Raw genomic sequence first — 13,595 nt, 5'->3', positions numbered from 1 at the left:
GCAGGGGGTCGTCTTTACTTTTCTAGTAGTTTCGTATGAATATTCTTTGCTTAGAGGTACTTGTTTTATTAAAGGAAAAACCATTGTAACGTTTATGTGAATGTTTGAACTGGAAGGTCGGAGGTTAATTCTAGGGTGGGTGGGTGGGGAGGGGGTTTGATGTAGGCTGGACTTGCTACAAGTTCCATAGGTACTTTTTTATTATTTTTTTATTTTATTTTTTGTGTGTGTGTATGTTTTTAGCTTTCCTCCCTCACTAAAGAGCAAGTCTGTGTGGACAGACTTGTTACCTTTGCTACCTCTTGAATTCATGAGAACAATAAGATGGTTAGTGAAAGATTAGGCATTTTTTTTTAATTGTAAGTAATTAAATGTATAAAAGTAGAAGCTAAATTAAAGTTAAGGGATTTTTACCACCCCGTCCTTCCATCAAAAGTCAACTAGAGAAATGTTAAAGCAAAGCTTGGCCAAAGACAAAGCAAAAAATACACTGAGCTAGAGGCTGTGCTGGCTGCTTGGACTGGCTCAATTCGCAGTCTCTTGGCTGTCTATAGTCACTTTTAGATAAAAGCAGAAAACTTCTCTGAGCTTTCTGGGCCCTTTCCAGCTTTGTTTATTGAGTCTGGATACTATGGGGAGGGGAAAATGTCCCCCTCATCTTCCACTCCCCCAGCACATCTGGGTCAGTCTGTAAACACCTGGCAGGACAGAGGGTGAGGGCATAGCAGCCTATAATTTACTAGAATCCAGAGTGCAATAAGGTGGGGGAGAGGAGGAGAAAGCAAACCAAAGTGTTTCATATCCTCCCTTTTAGACAATTTAACACACGCACACAAAAAAAAAAAAAAAAGGAAAAAAAAAAGAAAAAATGAAAAAGAAACAAAATGTTCTTGCAACATCTGCCTAAGACATCACAGCCAACAGCTGCTATTGGTTTAGGAGAGAAGACAGAGAACTTTGCCCACCGATTCTTGGCCCCCTTGACTTTGTTGGCGTGACCTTGTGGAAAGCTATGGCTTATTTCAAGCCTCCCGTGACTGTGGTGGTAAAAATTCACAGCCAGTAGAATCATCCCTTCTGAAATGACTAAGGTTTACACTTGCATTTTTTCATTTGTTGGTTTTTGGTGTTTTGTTTTTTGTTTTTTCTTTTTCCACTCAAACCAGTATAGTCTCTATGCGTAAGTTTTACCAAACCTCACGTTTTGTCTTTTTTTTTTTTTAAAAAAAAAAACAACAAAACGAACAATTTTTTAAAGTTTTGACCAAAAAAGAAAAAAAAAAAAGAAAAAAAAAGAAAAAAGTGATCATGTTTGACTAAAACAAAGAAATATAAGCTTCATTTTCTATTGGGGTTTTTTTTTTGCTTGGTTTTTGTTTTGTTTCGTTTTTTGTTATTTGGGTTTTTTTGTTAAGGTAGACTAGTCCATGAGAAGTTTTTGGGTCAATTGACTGAGCTGAGGAAACTGGAATCCAGGCTCCAAGCAATAGACAACCCAGAGGCGCTGAGCCTTGGCCTGGTGTCACGTTACAGGGAACACTCGCCCCTCTCCAGCCGCTCCCTCCCGTGTGCTTCTCCCGGTGCCATTGTCCGCGTGCTCCCAGACTGGAGCGCGGGAGGGGCGCACGGACTTTTGGTCTTGTCGAATTGTGCTGAGACGCGCTGTTTTCTTTTCGGGGGTTAATGGGCTTTTAGCGTCATTAGCACTTCCACATTTTTGAATATATATTGAATTATTTTCTCCTTGATTCTATGTCAACGCCCCCCCACCCCGCCGCCGAGAATGTTCCCAAAATAGTCTTTGGGAAGGACAGGGAAGGCCGTGCCATCTACCTTGCTCTCAGAGGGAATCTGAGCAGAGCCCAGGCACAGCTGTGCCAGAGGAGTTCCTCGGCACTTCAGCCTTTAGCCCCCCTGCAGCCAGGCACGGCGGAGCGGAGCCCGCCAAGGGCCCACTTCCAAGGCCGGGTTTGGCTCGCTGGGCCGGGCCGGGCCCTGGCCGTGCTGCGGGCTCGGACGCGGCTCTGCCCCTGCCGTGGCGCTGGGGACGGCAGGCCGGAGCTGCCGGAGTCCCCCTGGGACCGAGGGAGCCGAGCCCGGGCACGGAGCTCCTCAGCAGGCAAAGCCCTGCTCCCCCTCTCTGAATTCCATTTTTACATGCGTGTGGGTGATGTAGCTTCTCCCCCTGCCCCAGGCCCCCTCTTCATTTGTTTCTTAAGCCTTGAGAATTATGTTGAACTTTCAGGACCCAATGCTATTTTTTAAAAACTATTTTTTGGAGCTTTTTTTTTTTTTTTTTTTTTTTTTTTTTTTTTAAATCCCCTCCCCAGCACTTAAACAGTACGACATAAAGTCTGTGTACAGCAAGAGTATTGTACAAAAGGAAATTATGTTCTTTTTTCAAATAGCTGTGTAAAGTTGTGTTCCATAGACTGAGTATAAACAACGTTTTCCAAATTGTGACAGTAATAATGAATAACTAATAATACTCAAAACTTCAGGGACTGTTTCAGGCCTGCTTGGGGCCTAAACACTCAACTGCATTTGTACGACATAGTATTGTATCAACATTTTTCTGTATTTTAATGAGAAAGCAAAACACTAGTTTCATATTTAAGATTTTAAGAGTTTTAGGGTGGGGGGGAGGGAGCTGCGTTTTTGGTTTTTTTTAATTTTATTTTGAATTTTTTTTTTAAATACACAAAGAGCCTCAAGAGGAAAAAACCAGTTTAAAAGGAAACAAAAAAAAAAAAAAAAAAAAAAAAAAAAAAAAAAAAAGGCCAATCAACCTAAAAAAAAAAAAAAAAAAGAAAAAAAAAAAAGAGGCCAGGCAGCTTAAGTATATGCTTTAGTCACTTAGTTCCAGAATGTTTTCGGAATAACAGGAAAAAAAGATAAAATAGCAAAAGTTGTATAAAAGAATAAGAAGCTCATACCCAAATTCACAAAACTATTTTTTAAACCAAAGCACATTTGAATGAGTATGGAACCTCACTTGGCTCAGAAAAGTACTAATATATTTATCTCATTGTTTACATAAACTTTTACAGTTTCAGACCTCAACAGATCTAGGGGCCAGTCAAAATTAATCTTTGCTTTTTCCATTGGTTTGTCTCTGAAGGCCACACAGTGTTCCCCAGTTTGGGAGGGGGAATCTGTGTCCCAGCCTGCATTCCAGCACTGCTCCGGGAGGGTGGGGACAGGGTGGGCAATTACAAACATGGCATGTAGAACTTTTTTTTTTCTTCAATCCATGAGAGATGTTGCTGGGAGTGAGACCCAGGCACTATTGTAGAGGCATTTCGGCCTCCCTCTTCTTCAGAGGAGTCTGAGGGAACCAAGAGGGCAAAGGGAGATGCAAGAAGCTCTAGAGACAAGAAAGGATGTTAGAAGATGTTGGGAGCCGCTGTACCCAGCACATCTCCTGAACTTTAGCCATGGGGAGCCGGGCTGTTTTCCAGTCCTTTACTGCAAAACTTCCAAAAACAAATTCCTGGCAAAAAATCCCCAAAGGCCCAGCTCTGTGCACTTGGGGCTGTTAGCAGGGGCCACAAAGCTCACAGAAGACACCAAAGAGCTCTTGACACGCAGCTTCTGTGAGGCTTTGCGGCCGCGGCAGAGCGCAGCCCGCTGCCGGCCCTGCCCTCCGCGGGCACCGAGCCGGGCCGGGCTCTCCGGGTCCTCTGGGCCCTTAGTGGAACTGCTGGATTGATTCACTCCAGACCTTACAGTCCTGCACAAAGAGCCCAACCAAAACTCCTGAGGCTGCCTAGGTGGAAACACAAGCCGATCTGCATGGTAGTTTAAAGATGACCAATGAGGATGGTTTGCTAAAATAACGCTGAAGCCAAAAATAAAAAGGTTTAAGAAAGCTCCCCATCATTAGTCTTGACCCTTTGTAGCTTTTACCTTCTACACCAAAGCCACCTCAAACATTTGAGGGGGGGCTGATGGAAAATGAAATATTAATTTTGCCTGGTCTTAATATCTAACAAAGATGGTGCAAACACTATTTGACAGTGTTGTTTTTGTATCAATATGTATGTGCAGTAATGAATGTATTTATTTCTCAGATTCTGTATGCACAGTTTTGCAATGTAATTCAGAAAGTTGCAAACACAAAGATGTGTCCGCAGGGTCTTCTCTACAGGATTTCAAAAAAATGAAAAAAATATATTAAAAAAAAAAAGAAAAAAAAAAAGAAAAAAGGAATCTCAGAGACTCAACATAGCCATAAACCATAACCTGTGAAGACAATACAAAGACTGGACTTTTGTAGCTTTGCATAGAAGAGGAATTTATGTTTTGCTGTATTTAAATGTTTCAATTTACAGTGTCACTCTTTTAAGATTCCTGTTTTGGTTTTTATTTTTGTTTTCCTCTCTCTCTTTTGTGTGGAAAGCATTGTTTTCAAGCAGTGCAGGTTCAAAGTCTGGGTTAGCAGTATTTTACCATGTTGCTTCAGTTCTGAAAAGCAGGAATACGGGTCTTGACCAGAGAAACATCCAGTACACTTAGTGAAACAAAATGAAATCTGAGGTGACTGCTGGCAAAATCCAGAGAAGGTAAAAGTCACTTGAGGAATAGCTGTGTGCTTCTGATTGCAGCTTGTGGCTGAGACAAGTCTGCTGTCCTGCGTGAAGGACAGAATGTAACTCCTTTTTAAAGTGTCCCTCATCCCTCACTGTTTACTGTGGTAGCAATAAGGATCTCAGAAGTGGGGACTCGAGGCCTGGGATGGGCAGAGGAAGCTGCGTGCCAAACCCCACAGCCTCTGGTGGGCCTTGCAAACCATCCTGGAGCATCAGGCTGGCCACAGCACAGGGGGCTCGAGCCCCTGGGAGAAGCTGTGCTTTCCGAAGCCTCTTGTTCCAGTATTGGTGGAGTCAGCACCTACTACAGCCTTACAAATTAGCACGAAGAAAGGATCTTTGCTGATTTCTGGATATTTGCCAAATTCTGAAACCTTTCCAATCAGCAGTACTGGAGCTAAGGGAAAAGCAAATAAAAAACAAAGAAACAAAACCTCCCTACGTTTTAATTTGGTTTAAGAGGCTCTAGGTAGCAAACATCAAGCTGTCCCCAGACAGCAGAAATGCTCATCATTGAGATGGCACGTTTGGATAAACATTTGTTTAAGCAAGAGTTTAAAATCTAAATGAACCCAGAGCTGTAATTCTGGAATAATTAAAGAGACTTACGGTATTTTCTTCTTAGTTTTTGTTTAAATAATTATTTGCTGAACATCAGTAAAGTCTCCATTGATTGTTAAATCCTTTGTTTTTATAGGCTTATTCTTGCACTCCAGAACTGGCCATATTCTTGAAGAAGAAAATTTAGGGGTTGCTTTCAATAGCTGAAAGTAGCCTTTTGCAGTGTTTAAGTCCCATGGTACTTTATGATCCTGATTTTAGTGCAGGAGACAAGCAGGCAAAAGGAAAAGCTGTTTCTCAGCCCCTTTCCACTCCTCATATTTTGCATTTTTTCAGAATAGGGTAAGAAATTTCACCTTTGATTATTTCCTGTTAGACTCACTAAATATGCTGCTTTCCTTGCAAAAGAAAAATATTTGGGAACCCTTGTGAGGCAATTCCAGCTCTGCTGTAAGGTTCCTAGCTGGTCCTCCAAGTCAGGGAGACTCCTTTCTTTCAGCCCTAGTTCATCTTTCTGCCACATCAAAACTGCTGTTTATTGTGCTTTCCTTGTTTTAACTATCAACTCAAAGATCCTGAAACATAAGTTTAGAGAGAGAAATGCGTTTTTGTTCCATTGTCTCCTATTGCCACCATCTCCTTTCCTCCCTTCCCTAATTTTCCTGAGCATTTTGAAGGCCAGTGTTGGACACAGGGATCAGGGGATCAGTGTTTTTGGAACAGAGCTGTGGCATGTGGTGGGGCAGGTCTGAACCACCACACTTGATGTGGCATTTGTTGGCATTAGGGATCCACTTCACAGCGCTGCTTTCCCTGAGGAGTGGGACTGGTTTAGACTTCCTCTGTCACAAGTTACCAATCGAAGCACTCTCAGTACAGCTGTTCCTCTGACCTTCCACAGGACTTTTGACTGGCTGGGGATAACTTTTTTATGAGGAGAGGATCTTGTTCTGGCTGGCTGGATATTTTTCCCCATTTTATTTTAATATTTTCGATACAACTGAAAAAGGGATGTTGCATCACCCCTTTTGGTTTCTGTTTTTTGTTTGGTTGGATTTTTTTTCATTTTAAGCCTTAATTATCAGTCAGTCTGGAAGCCCTGGATGTTTCCTGGGGAGGGGGAAAGGAGGGAAGGTCAAGGGAAAGGCCAACATTCCTGCTGCAATGTTCTGTTCATTTCCTTCAAGAGCTTGAATTCAGGTCAGAGCCACAATAGTTGTGGCTTCAACTCAAGTGTCATATAAAAAGATACAGAAATTATAATATGATCTCAGCATTCAGAAATTTGCAGTCTTAATGTACAGTGATGAGAAACTGTTATTTTATGATCTTTTCATTAAAAGCTTGATTGAAAAATTACATCTCTTGCTCTAGAGTTCACCTTGTTCCTATAGCTGACTCTCTCCAGAGTTTTTTCTTCATTTATTCTTGCCCAGGGATCTGAACCAGCTACTTCACAAAGAGACCCCCACCCCCAGCCTAAAAAAGGCACTCACCCTCACATTTAATGCACCTCCACACTTGGATCATAAGCCAAAATCTGACACTTGTTAGAATATAAGAAAGGCCAGGCGGGCACACAGTGCAGACCATGGATAATGGACCAATCATAATTTCACTTTTTTTGTTGTGACCCTGAGCAAGATTAAGCTGATTTTGAAAAGTTACCTCTGTTTTGTCCTAACCACAGTCAGAAAGCAGCGTTTGCCAGAGACACTGGATGGTAGATGGACCTGCCAATCCCTAAATCCCTCCAGACTATTTGGGCTCTAAGTGTAACTATGAGCAGTGAGGAAGCTGAGGCAGAAAAGTTTCCTAAAAGAAATTATAGTTCTCCACCCACCTATGATGCAGGTAAAAGGAGTAAATGCTTCCAGGGAAGAATAATGTAATTGATGACAGAAGCACCCACTGCAGATTACAACCTCTCCAATGTTACAATTCAGTCATTTTTCCTTGGCAAGGTTAAATGTGACTCTGGCAAAATTAATTCACATTTCCTGAGCCTGGATTCTAAATGGTCTTTTTTTCTGGTTCCCTGGCCAGTTTATTTAATAAAATACCTGTTTAATTGAAACAAATAAAGCATCTTCACTACACTGCAAGAGCCATGCCTAATATTTTGCAGCACTTCCTCTGTAACACTACTCGTCAGCTCGTTGTGCTGTTTCTCCCAGAGCATGGGAGAATGCTGTAATATACAGCAGAGTAACCCTGGTGTTGAATTCATATAGTTCATTTTTTCCTTAAACACAAGGCTGACTATATTTTAAAGTGACTGACTGAAGGAGCTTCAAGTTTAGTCAGTTTTCTGACAGGTTGCAAAGTCAGCAGCACTGGCAAGAAAATAATTTTTATTTGTCCTTGGAGATGTGTTTTACCCAGCAAGGTTAAAGAGAAGGACAAAAATGAACAGAAAAACAGATGAAGAGCTACAGAAAACCAGAGGCTGTTTTTCAACATCTCGGATGTGGTAATGAGCCTGCAGTCTTTTCCCAGCTACCAGTGATTTTTTTCTGGTTTGTCCCTTTTATTTCTAATTTCTTCTGGAAGTTTTTGCTTCCTGGCTCCCGTTTCTCTGTGGCATAAGTGGTTTCTTGCATAGTTAAAAGATTGCATGTTCTATTTTACTTTCTTTGCCGTGGTCAGCTCCTTTTCATCTCATAAGATCCTGTAACAACTATACAAAACTCTTCATACAGGAACTCCCAACTGAAATGCAGCTGCCTCTGCAGTGGAACACTGAAATATGTACAACTGAAGTGCAGAGTGCAGGATGTAAAGGATACCAGATATGTCTGGAATGCCTGGGAATTTGTACTTTCTTCCCTCTGCTTTCATTACCCCCATTTATTGGTAGGATTTCTTTTCTCCCAAACCCACACTCACTTGCTTCCTCTCCACTACCCTTCTCCCTCTTGAAGAGCAGACATTGGGTCAAACCTTTGAATGATAGGTTTGGTTTTTGCTTTCTTGCAGGAAACATTTCATCAAAATTGGAACTTTTCCATGGGAATCTATTTATTTTTTTAATGAGATTTTGTTTCAGCCGCTGTTGAAGTCCCATTTGGATTCTACTGAGTAGATACAGATGGAGAATGTTTGTTTGTTTCATAAGAATCATCATGACTGGTACCACGTTAAAAAGTTAAAAATGAAGGACAATTTTTTAGTAAATAAGAAAGAATTTCAGGTCAGTGAAGGCTGAAAAACTAGCATCTCACTTCGCTAATTATTTCTAAAGTATGCCTTCATCCTGTTTTGTATTGAAGATAAACTGAAGTAGTAGAGATTTCATCTGCAAGTAATACTACATTTTCAAAAGGCCTAAGACTGCTGAAGCAGTTACTAACTATTAATGTTGTGTGTCTGAGTTTTGTTTGTCTGGATGTCTTACAAAGTTGTCCAGGTTTCAGCAAATTGATTTTGTGTGCACTTGTGCAAAGCCTGCTGTGTACCAAGTTTAGTGTGACCTGGCTTAAACCAGTAATAGCTAAAGCAGGTGCACTGCCTAGCAAAATGCACTGTTCTTTGTCTTGTTCTTTTCTTGTGCTATAGGAGGCAGCTCCTGCAGCCCCCTAAGCTGCACCTGAAGAATCAAACTGGATCTCCCACAGGAGAGGTTGGCTGCTCTCAGCAGAGCCTTAAGTCTCTGACTCCTTCCATGGGGTGTGTTTATCACGTTCAGCTCCCAACTCAGAACCAAAAATACTCCAAAGTTTGCTATTTGGACCAAAATTGCTTCCCTCTGCATCTACTCTGGGCACTGCTCTTGCCTAAATTCTGCAGTTTCCTTCCTGCTACAGGTCACCATATCACATCTTCCTTCCTTCCTTCCCTTTATGGCTCTGTAGCAGTGATCAGTTTTGGGTTTGCCTTTTTGCCCTGCAGTTGTGCTGTCTTAGTGATGAACACTCTTGGAAGCTGCTGCAGAGCAAGGTTTGGATCCATGTGTTTCAGCTCAGTAGCTGAGCCAGTTGTAAGAAGGCACAATCTCCCTGCAGTTACAGCACATCCAGGGCTCCAACACTGCAGAGTAAAGAACATCCATCATACTGTCTTCTGCTGTTCCAGGTGCTAAGAAGAGAGACCAGTGTAGCTGGCATGTATCAGCCCAGGAGGTGATTCATGGTCCTGCCTACTTCCTTTGCTTCTGCATTCTCATCATTTTGCCCCCTTCTTTTTAGTGAGGAGAGATGTTGCAGGGCTCTCTCAGCAGAAGAGGGTAATTTTTGGCATAATTTGGCTCTGAAGCAAAGGCCTAATTCTCCCTCTCTGTTCTTGCCCATTCTCTCCTTCTTGTACACAATAATTACATTTAAAAAAAACAGAATCCCCCACCCCTTGTCTCTGGATCCATACTTAGCTGGTTCCTTTACTTTTCATTAGAGATTTTGAATTTTATAAAAATCATTAACTCTTCCAGAAGCCATGCTTGAAGTAAGCAGCATTTTAGGCTAGTAAAATCAAGACATAGCTTTCCCTTGATTTCAGAGGACAGCAGTGGCACAGCAGATTCTAGCTCTAAGATCTTTTGGTCAGTCTCCCTTCAGAGTCCCCAGTCAGGCACTGGGGATTCAGACACAGGAACCTGGCCAGACAACATAACCACAGCCCCTGGCTCTGGCTGCACAGGGAGCACTTTATGAGCACAAGGCAGAACTCAGCTTCACACCTGGGTAGATGCTGCTGTTCTGTAGCCCTACAGAGCTCTGTGCCTTTGCAGTAAGAGGCCTGGCCATTCAAACACCATCTGGGACTGGCCAGACAGATCTGTCTGCAGGACAGTGGCAAGAGCAGCATCACCAGATGTCAGTTCTCAGCCTCCCAAGCATCTGTAAAATGTACAGAACTAAGCTCTGGGTTTCTAGCCTTGTCACCAGAGGCTCTTGCTACCCCCATCACTGGGCAGCAGCCTCCTGCCAAGTCCAGCTGGTCCCCTTGCCACAATAGCAGCCAAAGGCCAGCCAGAGAAGATTGCACAACCAGGCCTTGATCTGTATTTTCCACTGCTCAGCCAGAAAACCCCTCCTTTTTTCCAGCACAGCTGTTTTCCATCTCTGCTCAGGAAACATGCCCTGTTTTTGATTCCTGGTCTTGCTTTATGAAGCAATCATGGGCAGGCTGTCTGGGTGGAATGGGTCACGAAGTGGTGGATAACTCTGGATTCTGAACGCCAACACAGAACAAAGGGGAGCTTTGCCAAGGCTCAGGTGAGCCTGGGGTCAGCACACAGACAGGCTACTGACGTAAGCACAAACGCAAGGTTTTCTTTCTCTGGGCTGCAGTGTTTGAAATCCTCCCTCCCTTTTCCTCTCCTGCTTGCTTGCCACAGCCTTTTCCTGGTTAGACCCATGTTTCAGTAACAACATGTATGGGTGATGGTGTCACTGTTTTGCTACATCTTACTCACACTAAACTCCTAGACCAAGATGGCTGTTTGTAAGCTGCTAGCCTTGTACAACTCGGTTAATAAGCTGCCAGTTTGTTCCCTTCTCAGCATTTTGGTGACAGTATCAGAACACACAGCTGCAGCTTGGTAATGGCAGCCCTGCTGTTAAAGACACTTTAGCCTGTGGCGCACACAGAGGGTGGTGGGGTAGCAGACAGTGGCTGGAAACCCAGGATGAAGTGCAGACCAGGATGTGGTCCACTCAGGAACACCAGCAGCCAGAAACACCCTGGCATGCACTTCTTGGCTCTCTCCCCAAAACACTGGAAATTAGCCAGCTCCCTGGCCATATCGACCTGGAAATTAGCTAGCTTCCTCAAGGGTTAAGGCATTAATGTTAACACCATCTATATTAACTAAAAATAATATGTGTGCAAAAACATCTGAGTTACAGCTGTTGCAGGAGTCCTACCTTGCCTTCTCTGAGTCCGTCACATGTGAAGTGTGGTACTGTAGAGCAAAGGCCTATAACGTGTCTTCTATGCTGGAAGGGGTAGAAGGAGAACTTACAATGGACTTACGTGGAGCTCACACAGAGGTGCTTCAGAACAGGCTTTGTGATCACAGAGGGCAGAACAAATGATGGAGGAAGCTGACCACTTTTTCTTTTTTTAATTTATTTTTTCCGCGTAGGGTTGAGCTAACAACCAGCTGGGTCTGTACCTCTAGGTAGAGGAAACACAGAAAAAGAGAAGGGAAGCAGAGTTCCATCTCCATTTCTTTTATAAATTTACATTGATCAGTTCCTGGCCACTCTAACTTGTTTAAGAGTGTCCACACAGACTTAGTAAGAGGAAGGATTCAGAAATCATCGAGTTGAATCCTTGCTGCCATCACACCAGGCACAGCCTGCAGGAGCAGCAGCAGCTGATGTGGGCAGCAACTAGGGAATGTTTCACTATAGCTACTTCTCTGCTTTTCAGTGGGAGTCTTTGTCCCAGCACTGGGGGTGCACGGGGAACTGGAAGAGGGAAAGGAAAGCAAGCAGGCTTAAAGCTCTCTAGCAGTGCATTGCAGACCTACCAGCTGGCTCTTCCAGTCTCAGGACTCACACCAGACCATGCAGTAGCAGTTTAGGATGTCTACAAACACTGGCAGGGGGGAGAGATGCCAGCCCTTAGTGTAAGCTCTGCCCTAGCCTAGCTGCACAGCTTTCCTCACAGTGGGGAGGTGTGTATCTGCCAGGGCTTGTCACAAACTCCCCCTCCTGACAAGGGGTATGAGGTTCCTCCTGTCCTTTGCTGTGTATGTGTACACACAATACAGTCTGTGAGCACCTTGTCCTGCTTCCTCCCTTTGAAAGCAAAGGTCAGAGGGATGTCCATGATTTTAAAGAGAATTTAGCTTATACGTCTGAGCTCCTTACAAGATGGGGACCTTTCAAACCTCCTGACTGCAGTGAATGCTTTCTACAGAGGCATACTGACTTCCCTTGACTCAGCTGGAGTGCCCACCTGCTCTCATTGCACTTTTGCCCTGCACAGTACTGTTCCACCAGCTGGCGTACTACAGAAGCCCTCTGACTACAAAGCCCAAACCGGTTCCTGGTCCACAGCAAAACGGTAATAACAAGTAAAACAACAATTTCCAGATAAAAAGGTAGCCCAATAGTAGCTCATGCAGTCTGTGGGTCACATCATCCCAGCAGCATGGCCCTTTCACACCCTAGGAACCAGTGAAGCAACATTCTTGAACAACAAAGGGAAGCATGACACAGTGGCACATAAAATGAACTTGTTAAACTTCTTCCACTGCCATATTCTTTCTGCTGGGCTCTGACTTAACCTTATCTCCAATGCCAGTATCTTGTCTTTACCTTCATCCCCATTCATTTTTACAGTGTCATTTTCTTTTGTATGAAGAACAATTAAAGAAGCTTAGGGAAACGAAAGATTTGCTTTGTTTTGATGCCAAAGCTAAATGTTTTTCTTTTTTTTCCCTTTCAGTTTTCTAGTCTAAACAAGAGATGACATACCTTTTGAAAAGCAGCTTTCCTGAGATGGCTTGTGCCCTGAAAACATATACAACTGGAAGTTCCAATGCTCCAGAGCAGCTGTAGGTGTTTTTACTGCCCTTGGGTAGTTAGAAGGGCTGGATTCCATGCTCTATGGCTTCAGTCTTCCCTAGAAATAGCAATACATGAAAGCATCAGCATCTTGAACAGCCTTCCTGGACATCTCAATGAGTTTACTCTACTGAGTTATTCAGAAAGGTGATGCTTTGGAAACCTGACCTCAAATCATACAGTATAGCAGTAAAGGTAAGAGATCTCTTAATACTTCAAGAAGTACAAAGAAAAGCACAAAGTTTCTCCAGGCTTTCTGAACAAACAGACCTATTTCTAAAAGTTTCTGTAGTGGCTGGTTCTCCCTGCCTCATTAAGCCTACAGAAAGGACAGAATTAAAGTGCATTTCTTTTACATGAAGCAAAACAAGGCACTGTCAGCTGCTGGAAAGCACTAAGTTCTTCAGACAGCCTTGAGATGCTTGAAGGGAGGATCTGTGAACACATACAAAAATATTTGCAAGCAAACTATGGAGTCTGTTACAAAACCAGAGAGATTTAAATTGTGCTGCCCTTCAAAGAAGGTCTCTTCTGAGCAAAATTAAATAGCATCCCATCTAAACCATGACTGCCTGTGTCACTTTAAGCTGATGGAATCAAACACGGGAGAGAAGCCATGCAGTGGGAGGGAGCCTCTGATCATTCATTTAGCCTATTGTTCTTTGGTACCTGTTACAGCCAAAGCACTCCATCAGGCAGCCAAGGGGATGGCTGTTTTAGAAGTGTGCATAGCAATAAGGAGAGGTAGCAAAGCTCTATCAGGTAGCTCTAGTCCTTAACCAATTAAGTTCTGAAAATCTGCAAAGATGGAGCTTTCATACACTTGCTGGCCTGGCTGTTCCAGTGTTTAACCTGCTTCCCTCTGAAGTCCTTTTCTGTAGGTTAAGGAGTTTGTCTAGAATGCCACCACTACATTTTTCTCCCT

The sequence above is a fragment of the Pyrgilauda ruficollis genome, unplaced genomic scaffold, assembly GCF_017590135.1.
Source record: "Pyrgilauda ruficollis isolate IOZ18807 unplaced genomic scaffold, ASM1759013v1 scaffold9, whole genome shotgun sequence".
Classification (NCBI taxonomy): domain Eukaryota; kingdom Metazoa; phylum Chordata; class Aves; order Passeriformes; family Passeridae; genus Pyrgilauda; species Pyrgilauda ruficollis.
The sequence above is the reverse complement of the archived record's forward strand: the minus strand, read 5'-3'. Positions refer to the sequence as shown.